The sequence below is a fragment of the Ambystoma mexicanum genome, chromosome 1p, assembly GCF_040938575.1.
Source record: "Ambystoma mexicanum isolate Mex_15411 chromosome 1p, UKY_AmexF1_1, whole genome shotgun sequence".
NCBI classification, from domain to species: domain Eukaryota; kingdom Metazoa; phylum Chordata; class Amphibia; order Caudata; family Ambystomatidae; genus Ambystoma; species Ambystoma mexicanum.
In genome coordinates, this window is record NC_090921.1 from 329,876,211 (window position 1) to 329,888,834 (window position 12,624).

The window sequence follows — 12,624 nt, forward strand, 5'->3', positions numbered from 1 at the left end:
GATATAGATGGTCATCTTCTTCTCCATATGTGCTATCAGTCTGTACTTCAATATCTTTTGACTTGCAAATTGCTTTTGGAACTCGAATTGATACCATCATTCTTGCGCTATTAGGTGGCACATTGGCATAACATCGAAGGCACAGATGACAGGTGCAAAGAATAACAAGAATGAACACGATGATGGGCATTAACATCTTCATGATCGTTCTGAGCCACGACAGGGCCCAACTGAATGCCAAGGTAAGCCAATCACCGTCCTGTACTCCTCCCTCCTTCTTCATGAGAATGCCCAAGCCATGAACAGCTGCAATGATGTGGGGTAATGATGCGATCTCTGGAATCGCCAAATTTATTGCAAACCCCTCTTTCCATTGGTGTTAACATGTCCAACACATATCGGTTTTCCATCGTCATAAGTCTTAATGCACGCAACTCAAACTTGATCACATTGAACCCATTCTCTGTATTGTTCATGGGCTAGACCAGCTCCCATCTCACAATCCGCTACCTTTTGGCATTTGTTGTGGCCTGCACTCCTGTTTGGTTGTTGGAACTGTCCTTTTCCTGCCAGGATGTAGAGCTCTTGAGTGGGCAACAGGCCCTTATTTTCATTTTCGACTATGGGAGACTAGTTGGCCCTTGGCAGGCAGTGTTCCCCACTTCAGGTGTTCTTCTGGGATTAATAATTGATTGTGCTGAGTGCAATGTAGCCAGCGAACAACAGCCCCTCTATGATGGTGGGAGGTGCAAATTAGCTTGTTGGCAACAGACCCTGTAGTAATCCCTCATCGCTTCTGTTCCTTTCTTCATGTCTCTTACCAGGAGAGTTTTATTGCAACGTTTGTTCGAGCCGGCAAAGACTGTACCCTTGCTGTGGAAACAAAGTGTATATTCATGTTGTGAACTCGCACCAGCTTTTCCATTGTTGCAATCCATGTTAGCTTTGTGATATGCTCTGTCTAGATTTGTGTACAGAAATTGTCCACCCATGCTATTCTTTCCTTGCTGTATTTTACCAGTCCTTCTGCCAAGCAATGTAGCGTGGTGTCCTGGCAGTTATTGTTCACATGTTTACGCCCTTTCACCATCAGATATGGCCGCTACACACACTTGATGTCGTTTGAATCACTGCTGCACTGTACACGATCTGTACCCACCATTTACAGTTGCACACTATGTGACTGGAAAATTGCTTTTATTCTGCATAGCGCAAGATGAACTAGGCATTGTGCCTCTATAATTGGGACTGCTTGCAGTACTAGCACCCTGGGATCCCCTGACGTGTGTGGATTCAGTGAACACACAGTACAGCTTCCATTCTCCGCATTTCTTCCCACACCACTCATGTTGGAATACCATGAGTTGGTAGACTCGGGATGACGCATATTCTCAATTACATCCAATCCCAGCACTTGATATGTGTCATACTTTTTCCGTACCTCCCTTTTCATTATTCTATACATGCTTTCTGGGATGGCAGCTTTAATAGTGCAATTGAAAATAAGATGTTATTGTTTCGTATTGGTAGAAAATCTCCTACTTGATGAAAACAATCTTTTCACTGTTTCCCCCACTGTGTGCTTGATATATTAATTTCCATTATTATTATTAGTGTTCACATTATTACTGATATATGTAATGCCACTAATATTATTAATATGTGTATGTATTGTCCCGTTTGGATAATATACAATCCCATTCCCTCACACCTTTGTAGAACCTACCCCTATAGCTTTTTCTCTCCCCAATAAAATTCCAATAGTACTATCAAAGTCACACAAAGACCTGAAATAATGGTCCCAATAATAAACATAGGTCCATATCCTCTCATTCGTGCATCTACACCTTAGGTCCCTCCTTAACAAATTATTTACAGTATTCATGTCAATCTTCTCCTTTCCTAAAATAAAAACACAGACACACAAGACAACGAAAGGAGAGGCGTACAAGACATACCTTTTACACAAATAAAGAGGAAAAGAAAGAGAGCGAGGGAGAGAGAAAAAGAGAGAGAAAATAGAGAAAGAGGGAGAGAAACATAGGGAGAGAGAGAGAGAGAGAAAGAGAGAAATAGAAAAAGAAAAAAAAGAGAAAGCACTCCTGAAAAAAGAAAAATACAGAGCTAGCAGTTAAGCTTCAGCCTGCCACTGGAGCCTGCTACTGCACACGTATTGCCCCTAGACAGGCTAGTGAGGTAGACGGAACGGAGGAGCTGCTTCTGCTGCTCATTTTTAAGATAGCTGGTGTACTAATGAACTATCTGGAAGTTCCCTACAAACATCGGAAAGGTGGACCCATAGCAAAACCCCTTAACCTTTACCGCAAAGGGAGTGCAAATCACCACCTCGTAGGGCCTATGGAACCGAGGATTGTTCCACCTGATTCCACCAAATTACAGATGTATGTGTGATCATATGCTTGGGATCTGTCCCCGTAGTAGTCACTACATCCGGTATCTCTGTCGTCTCCATCCTGGGAGGTAAAATCTGTCAGGTACAATCTGTCAGGAGACAGATTTAATTGCCCTAGTTAGTGTGGTCAAATCATCTTTGAACTCATCGCCTAGCACCGCTGCTGCTCTATGTGCTCTGAATCTCCTCTAAAGGGGACAATGGGGGTGTGCATACGCCAACCAGTGGCCACTTTGTGAGGTGACAAATGGTGGTCTTTGCAAGGCTGCGTGCATAAACTGCAAAGAGCCAAGGGTAAACAGTGCACCCAGTTCTTCTTCAACACGGTGCACAGTTTGTCTAACTTGCTTTTCGGAAGCCAGTTTTTTCTCTCCACAACGCCATTGACCTGTGGGTGGTAAATCGAACACATCCATTGCTTGATGCCAAAGAGTGCTGTGACGTGCTGAAACAATGCATTGAAAAAGTGTGTGCCATTGCCTGACCTTAAAACCTGGCACACAGCCCATTTAGGGAAAACCTCAGATACTAAAAATCTAGCAGCACACTTGGCATCTGGGTGTGCACAGGGCATATCACTACAATGACGTACCTAGATCCATTACAACGCTCACCCATGTCAGTGTAATCTATGTATTCTCCGTAACCTCTGTAGTGTCATCCCTGTACTGATATGTGGTGCAATGTAAGACCATTTCTACAATACTCTCCAGAATATTTCGTTTAAATCAATATTTCTGTATATCTGCTGCTATGTGATGCTTGTAACTGTGGGATGGGTAATGTAACGTTTGAAGCTCCTGGGGCATTACTGTCTTCCCAGAGCTCTCCTGACTCCATAACAGATCTGCCGTGTATTGTTTGAAACCTCTCCATAACCACACTCTTTCTCCCTTTCAGGTGCCCTTCCTTGTAGCTCAATGATCTGGGAGATGGGCAATGCTGTGTAAGGTATTGGATGTTAGCTTGCGGGTGGGGCAGTCATAACATATTCAGCGGCTTTTTCATTTGGCAGCTACGATGCATTTGGATGCTGCATTGGCGTGTGTGTTTCCCGCTTGATATTTTGTCTGTCGCGTCAGTGTGGGCGGTGCACTTGACGACCACCACAACACATGGCTGCAATAATACTTTTACCAGTATTTCTAATATTGGCGCATGCTGCACTGGGGACCAATCCATCCTCTGAAACCCTTTACTCTTCCAGCGGGATAGACCAGCATGCACCGTTGTTGTGCATGCAACCTTTTCATGACCACCTTCTCATACTCTCCTTCCTTAAGTTGTCCCACCGCTGTCATCCCCCTCTCCCTCGTGTGTGGCACAGTCGTGCATCGTTAGATCCTCTATAGTAGGAATGTCTGTTAAAAAGGTGGCAGGGTTCACTGTTTTGCTTCTAACCACATGAATATGGGGTTTAGAAACGATAATCTCATATGCTGTAGATCTTTGCGCAAGTAAGAGTAGATTTTGACCTTTCCAGAATGGTAAACAAAGAGTGTTTCACATACAACATAACTGAGCACCCCATTACAATTGTAGAACATTTCCCTATCACGATAGTAGCAGCTGCAAAGCTTGTTCACACGCAAAGTGTCCTTGCATCACTGCATCCTAAGTGTTGCTATAATAGGCCAATGTCTTATGGCCCATAGTCCTCTTCTGAGTCAGTACCATTGTCATAATCTTCCCATCTGAATAATCTGGGGTGGCCAGTATGGGTGCTGAACTAATGACTTCTATTAAATCATCAAACTGTTTGATAATGTCTTCCGCCCACTGTAAGTTGTGGTCCCTTGATTTTTGGGCTTTCCTGAGGGCCTGCAAAAGTGGCCTAGTGTATGCCCTACAGAAGTTACACAGGCCCAGAAACTTCTGTGTTTCTTTAACTGGGCAGTTCTGGGGTTGGTGCATACTGATGCTGCCCTATCTGGCAGTATTCTTTTACAATTGGCTGATATGAACTGGCCCAGATAAAGCACCTCCAGTTGGCAATATTGCAACTTTGCCTTTTTGGACCTTGTACCCCTTATGGGCCATAAATTGTAGAAGTGTAATGGAATCCCTTTGATAGTGATTTTCACTGTTACTACACACTAGCAGGTTGTCCACGTACTGAATAATCAAGCATGCTGGGCACCTGAATATTCCCTAAATCGGCATGCAGTATTCTGGTGAATATGCTCGGGCTCTCGCAGTACCCCTGAGGTCGCCTAGTATGTTTGAACCGCATCAGGCCATGTGTTAATGCCATGAGGTACCACGACTCTGGATGGAGTGGAATCGAGAAGAATTAATTTTTCAAGTCCACTACAATGACATATGTGGCTTCTTTGGGGATGCTGTATAAAATTGCTGCAGGATTTGGAACAACGGGAAATTCTATTTGCACCACATCATTGAGGGGGCGCAAATCTTGAATCCTTCTCCAGTTGTACCCTGTTGATTTCTTGACAGGGTATTGTTATGGTGATGTCTTAGCATAGTCTTCTACGATTGTGCTGAGTGGAACTCTGGTGAGAGATGTTATGACATGATGCTATGACATGTAGTTCTGGAGCATTGCTGGAGAATGTTATTGCTTGACTAACGAGTCAGTTGATCCTACGCTGTGGAGATGGTTGGGGGTATCTACTACCAAGTCTTCCTTATAAGCAATAAACCATCTGTTTAACTCATGTGGCTTGGTTCATTGCCTCTACATTTGGCGACGAGGATGGGATGGACTGTGGCACTGTCTATCAATGGAGCGACAACTGCAGCAGAATTTGATTTGAGGATTTGAGACCCCCAATCACAAGGCTTGGTGAGGAGAAGCTGCCCCCACCCCTCGCACCATCCGGATCAGGAGAGACGCTCCTGCCCTCATCTGTGCCTACCTGTTTGGTATTCGGAATTGTAGATTCCGGCCGGCGTCTCCCTCTTCTGGCGGTGGCTTGGCGAGATTCACAAATTGCCCCGAGTCGCTTTCGTTGCAGCGACCCCACACGCAATCCGCGTGTGAGTGGGGCGAGTGCCAGTTCTTCTGCTTCATCGGAGTTATTTTCGGGAAGGAGGTGTGCGGCGAGCGCGAAGGAAGGACCTTGTTGTTCAGCTCGTAAGGCGTCACGTGCCACGTCACGTGTGCAGAAGGGAGGTCGGGAAGTTGAATCCCGACGCTTGTGTCCACCCAGGGCCACTTGTGGAAGGCGGCAACGTGAGACAGGTTTTGTTGTATCAAGATATTGCTACCCAACCGAATCCTGGATTTGTCTGTGGAATTATAACTGAGGTGAGCATCAAGTACAGAGATTTCATTGCTCTGTAAATTTGTGCGTGGCATTTGTTTTCCCTAGTGGACTAGCACGTTTTGCAGCCTTGATGGCTTTGTCTGGAATTCCACGACCGCAGATGTTTCTACCAACTCATGGCCCTCCAAGAATTAAATGGGGGCCCTGGAAGAGAGGTTTCCTACATTATGTGAAAGCCACCTGTGGCAATGGTATGTCAGTAGAAAGGAAGGTATCTATGCTCATGCATCTTCTGGGTTATGAGGGGCAGCACATTTTTGAAACATTGCCTAATTTGAGTGAATTGGATGTTGAAGAAGGTATGAATGATTTTGACGCAGCATTGGCAAAACTGGACAAACATTTCGAGGCAAAAATAAGTACTGTGTTAGAACGCTATCATTTCGGCAAGAGATCTCAGTATGAGGGTGAGACAGTGGAAGGGTGAGACCTTGTTAGGATGGAAGGAGCAAAGGGGATTATGCATTAAGCTAGATCCTAATAGCAAGGAACAGGTATTAAATATAGAAAAAGTGTCGGTGGGTAGTAGTTTAGATGATAGTTCCAAGAGTTTAATTGCCAAATATCCTGATGTTTTCAACAAAGGTGTTGGTTGCCTCAAAGCGATGGTCCATAAAATTGTCTTGAAGGATGGTTGCACGCCCGTGGCGGCTAAACTCAGACTGTTACCGGTGTCAATGCGTAATGCTGTGAGAGTGGAGTTGGAGAAATTGGAGAAAGCTGGCATTATTGAACCAGCCAAGGCTGTTGAATGGATTTCCCCTGTCGTTGTGGTTAAAAAGTCTGGTGGGGATTTGAGAGTATGTATTGACTTGAGAGAATTGAACCTTTGTGTGGTAGCTGACCGACATCCGCTCCCCAACATGGGAGAACTTTTGAGCAGAATCGGGAATGCCAAATACTTTGCCAAATTAGATATGGCCAGTGTCTATCATCAGATTAATTTAGATGTTGAGTCACGAAAGCTGACGGCTTTTATTACATATGAAGGTATCTAACAGTTTCAGCGTATGCCATTCGGATTAATATCAGCTTCCTCTGTTTTCTTTTTTTTTATAACATGTTTTTATTGAGGTCTCGACAATTGCAGCAGCGCCCAGCAAACACAATATATAGTAGTATGCATAACAATATTGTTGTTAAATACATAAATAACAGTAGTAATTTAAACAGTTGTTTCGATATCAGAAAGCATGTCACAGAGGTATGTCCTGAATGGGCCCCAAATGTCTTTTGGCCTGCTCATGCTCGGTTGGGACAGCACGAATTGTTCCTCGCATTCATTGATGTAGGTTAGTTCACGTAAGAACACGTCCATGGTGGGGGCAGCCGGGCTCTTCCACAACTTCAATATGCATCTTTTAGCTATAACACACGACACATTGAACAATCTTCTACGCTTCTCGGAGCATTTACCTATATCACCAAATAAGTATTTTTGTGGGGTCAGGTGCGGGGGAATCTGTGTGACTTCATTTAGCATTTCCGCTACTTTCTCCCAGAAACGCATCACAACTGGACACTCCCAGTACATATGATAAGACCCCGCTGCCGGGGACCCACATTTGGGACATTTGCCTGGGTCATCTGGTGTGAATGTAGCTATCTTGGCGGGTGTGTAATGCAGTCTGTTGAGGATTTTAAATTGTATTTGTCGAAGCCCGGCATTGAGGGAGACTCGCTTTGTTAGTGCACAGTATCTCGCCCACTTTTCTTCTGGTATTGGCATTTTCATGTCCACTTCCCATTTCTCCCTCACCTGGTTTACCACTGTAGAGTGAGTTTGCATTGCCTTGTAAAGTCTGGAGATTCCCAGCCCATCCCGCACTGTAACCAACTGCACACATGGGTGGGAAGGGGGTTCGTCTGGGAATGACGGCCAGCGACTGTGATACGCTGATCTCATTCGATAGTACTGCAATGTCTTGAGCTGCCCACCTCCCACGCCCCTGGTGAACACCTCCAGGGTCACGAATTTCCCCTCTAGGTACATATCGCCTATTTTCATCTCCCTCCCGGGGTCCCAGGTTTCCTGTATATCGGTATCGAACGTGGGGGGGAGGCCAGGGTATTTCCACAGGGGCACCTCAGGGTTATATGGAGTCTCTATTTTCAGCCTTTTATATATCGCTCCCCAGGCTTTTACTGTGCAACTCACAGGGTCGAACTCACAAGAGTCTTTATGTCTTGTGTTGAAGATCACTGATCCAATGTTAGTGGGCTCGGTAGTGTATTCCTCTATTTGCGCGTGAGGGGAGTTGTCACAATCATCGTACCAGTACTTTGCAAATTGTGCTTGTGACACAGTATAATAGAGCTCAAAGTCTGGTGCGGCCATTCCCCCCTTCTCGTAGGGTTCTGTCATCTTTTCCCAGCTGATTCTGGCTGTCTTCCCGTCCCACAGAAAGGACACCACCATAGAACGAAGTCTAGAGAAGAACTCTCTCCCTGGCCATATGGGGATGTTTACAAATAGGTATAACAATTTCGGCAGTACGATCATTTTAAGAATGGCAATTCTACCGTGTAGTGAAATTGGGAGACGCCTCCATATCTGTAATTTAACATTAAGTGTGTGTAGCGCCTGATCGTGATTGTCGATGTATAGTGTTTGTTTGTTGCAGGAGACCAGTACCCCGAGGTATCTGATGCGGTGTGCAGACCATTTAAGGCCACAAATATGAGCCGGGCATCTTGTGGAGGGGGTGAGCGGGAACACCTCTGAATTGGAGTTGTTGACCTTGTATCCAGAATATTCTGTAAATTCGTTAATATCTGTCATGATGGGAACAATGTTTTTGTCAGGTTCGCGAACATAGAGTAGCGTATCGTCCGCATATAATGATATTATTTGGGTGGCTCCCTTCAGTGTTATGCCTCTATTATCGTGTCTCAATCGTATCGCCGACGCCATGGGCTCGATTGTTAAGGCAAAAAGTATAGGGGAGAAGGGGCACCCTTGTCTGGTACCCCTGCCTAGTTCAAACAATTGGGACATAGTTCTGTTTGTGTGTACTTTCGCACATGGAGCTGTGTAAAGCAGTTTAACACACCGAATGAAAAATGGGCCAATCCCAAATGCCTCCAGCACCGAGAACAGATATTCCCAGGAAACCGAGTCAAACGCTTTCTCAGCGTCCAGGGATATCGCCACCGCTTGTTTGTTCGGGTTGATCTGTGACATTATGCCAAATAGCCTACGCAAATTGAGGGCGGTGGACCGTTGGGGAATGAACCCGCTTTGATCGGCATGTACTAGTGCTGGCGTGATGGGTAGCATACGGTTTGCCAGCACTTTCGCAAAGATTTTGGCGTCCACGTTTATTAGGGACAGGGGCCTGTAGGATGACATGTCTTGAGGCGGGCGGCGGGGCTTGGGCAACACCGTTATTATGGCCTCACGCATTGTTTGTGGTAAGGATTGTTTACCCAGAGCCTCCCCCCACACCTCCAGCAGAACTGGGACCAGTTCTTCCCGGAATTCTTTGTAAAATTCCACTCCCAGGCCATCCGAGCCCGGTGCCTTACCAGACGTGAGCCCCTTGATCGCTTCAGTGAGCTCCTCTGCCGTGACTGGTTGCTCCAGTATGAGCCTGTTTTCTTCTGTGAGTTTAGGGAGATCCAAGGCGGCCAGATAGGCTTTGATCTCATCAGGGGATTTCCTATCTTGGTTCGCGTACAGTGCTTTATAGAACTGTACAAATTCATCATTTATTCCCTGTTCACTTGTTACCATCACGTCTTGCGCCGTGAGTATAGACGCAATCGGGGCCACTTTGTTTTCCTGCTTGACCAGATTGGCCAGCATTTTCCCTGCCTTGTTCCCCTCCCCGTATCTCCGGGCTCTGGAAGGGGCTGCTATATAGTGAACCTCCCTCATTGCCAATTTATCGAATTCCCTAAGAGATTTATGTATTTCAGAGAGGGTATCTCCACCATGTGTTCGGCTATATGTCTCCTCCAATACGGTTAGTTCCCTTTCCACCCTTTCCAGGTCTCGGCGTACCTCCTTCAGTAGGCCCGTTGTTTTAGATATTAGGACCCCTCTTGCCCACACCTTGAATGTTTCCCAGACTGAGGAGATATGGTCCACAGACCCAATGTTGTCTGTGAAGAAGTCGGCAATGTCTGTGTGCAGGCTTTCTACTACGTTTGGATCTTTTAATATACCGGTAGGCATTCTCCACCTCCTGGCCGGCTTAGGGGCACCCCTGATAATAATTTCCATGGTCACTGGGGAATGATCAGACAGTGTACGGGGAAGGATTTCGCAGCTCTGTAAGGCGTGTGAAGTGCCTGAGGGGATAAACCAATAGTCGATGCGTGACTCACTGTCATGCACAGAGGAATAGAACGTGTAACGCTTGCTTGTTGGATACAGCACCCTCCAGGCGTCCAGCAGGGACAGCTGCTGCATTATCTGTTTCAGAGCTAGCGACGTCCTAGACGGTGGTCTAGGTGTCTTGGCTGACCTGTCCAGGGCCTGGTCCAGCACAGCGTTGAAGTCACCTCCCCATATTATGTTTGTTGCCTCATGCTTAGCAAGGATTTCAAATATATGCAAGTAAAAGTCTGGGTCCTCAAAATTAGGGCCATAGGTATTTACCAGGGTTATCTGTTCGCCAGCAATTTCCCCCCAGACCAGTACATATCTACCCATCGAGTCCAACAGGTGGCCTTTTTCAATGAACCCCAGTGATTTGTGAATCAGAATGCTTACCCCCCTGGATTGTGAGGAGTAGTTCGTGGAGAACCGCTGCTTACCCCATTTCGCCAGTATTTGATCATTAACCGTGCTCTGCGCATGCGTTTCCTGTAGCATTAAAATTTGGGGCCCGTGCCTACTGACATAATTGCCTACTTTTCTAGTTTTCATTGGATTGTTTAGGCCTCGGACATTCCATGTCATTAGTTTAACCTTTAACCCATCACCCATTATCTGTGCGTGTGGTTTGTGTTAAGTTTCGACAACCGTTAATGCACATGTATTCAGGACTGGAGCGATGCCAGCACTTGTGAGACCGTTTTCCAACCAAACCACAACCTTCAACTGCGCACATTTCCCTCCCAAACTGAAACTCGTCTGGGCGGTGATCACAACAAAAGAACTTACCCTTTGGCCCTATCCCTCCCACCACCCACATCATCTGCCCCAACTTGACGATGAGCCCAAGTAACTGATTGGAACAATCCTGAGGGTGCATCGTCGCAAAGCAATGCTCAGCCGTCTGGCCGCCCATGCGGGAGGCTCTACGGCCCGATTACGTCGGATTTCGGTTCAGTTTAGCTGTGCTGACATTGTAGTGAAAAGAGAAACAAACTGCAACTGGTAGGGGGGAGTCTCATCCATCCACCGGATCGCCTCTACCCTCACCCGGGCAGGGTCTTGCATTCGGGTCTCTTGCGCGGTCTCTTGGGGGCAGTGGGATGGAGGCCTCGACGTATGCCAGTGCCTCTACGGGGTTTTCAAAGAAGTGGGCTCTACCGCCATGTTGAATTCTCATTTTTGCAGGGAATATTAAGGCATAGGGTGTGTTGCGGAGTCGTAGTTGCTTTTTGACCATCTCGTAGGACCTGTGTTGTGCCTGTACATTTGCAGAAAAGTCCGGATATATATGTATTCTGTTGTCTTCATAGTGTAGTGTCCCCTTTTCCCTTGCTGATCGAAGGATCGCATCTCTGTCCCTGTAGTTGAGTAGACGCGCAATGATGGTTCGGGGTGGGGCGCCCGGCTTGGGGGTTGGTGCCAGGGTGCGGTGGGCCCTTTCAACGAGGAAGTGGCCGGACAGGGAATCCTCCCCTAGTACAGATTTCAATAGCTCCTCCACCCTTCTCTCCATGGAGCCCTTGCCAAACGACTCTGCCACTCCAACAATACGGATGTTGTTTCTGCGGGATCTAGATTCGAGATCCTCGCACTTATTCTGCGTCTTGCGGAGTTCTGTCTGGAGTAAGGCTATGTCACGACCATGTTGTGTGAGCACGTCTTCATTTACACCTATCCTGTTTTCTGCCTCCGAGATGCGTGCGCTTTCCTTTTCCATTCGCGCTTTTAAGGAGCCGATCGTCGCCACAATGTCGTCTAATTTCACATTGACCGCCAGGAACCCGTTCTGTACAATTGTAGCCAAGCGGTCCAAGGGGTCCGAGTTTTGAGCATCAGACGCTTGTGTTGCCCCTCCTGGCGTCTCCTGTTGTTGGGAGTTTGTGTAGGAATCCATTGGGCCGGTCTTTCTCACCCCCGTAGTTTTTTTCTCAGTGCGGCCCATTGGGTGGCGTTGCAACTTCTAGGGTGAATTGTGCTCTCCCACGTCTGTATGCTGCCGGCCACCAATGACCACCAGCAGCGGTTCTGTTGCGATGTAGGTTGGGGGGTGGGCACCGGGATATACAATCTCGTCCCCGGGGTGCTGTGGTGGGCCTCCGCGGTCCCCGTATAAAACAAAGCCTCGGCCTTGAGTATGTCGGGAGTGCAAGAGGTTGGCGTTCAGCCGTTGCCTTGTCCTTACATCGAGGGGATCCAGGTGAACTTCTGGCTTGCAGCTCAACCGGGATGTAATGTAGTGCCCCCACCGTCCACACCGCAGTCCCCGTGTAGGGGCGGATGAGTGTTGGAGTTAAGCGGCCTGGCGGGCCTCACTGTTCAAGGTGTATCGCAGCGTGTATGGGAGCACGGGGCTGTCCCTTCGCACGGGTAATCTGTGCGTTTGGCGTCCAGGCAGATTTTGCTGCCGTCCGTAGCACGTACCCCCACAAGACCACAACGGCGGGGAGTGTATGCTCCCGGGGGGGTCCCGTGAATAGGATGTTTATTCCTGGCGCCTGTGTCTTTCGCCCCTGCTCCCGTGGCACGGATGTTCGTGGCACGGATGGGCGCTGGCCCCCTGCCCGTCCACCTCCCCGGTCTGCCCACTTACTTCA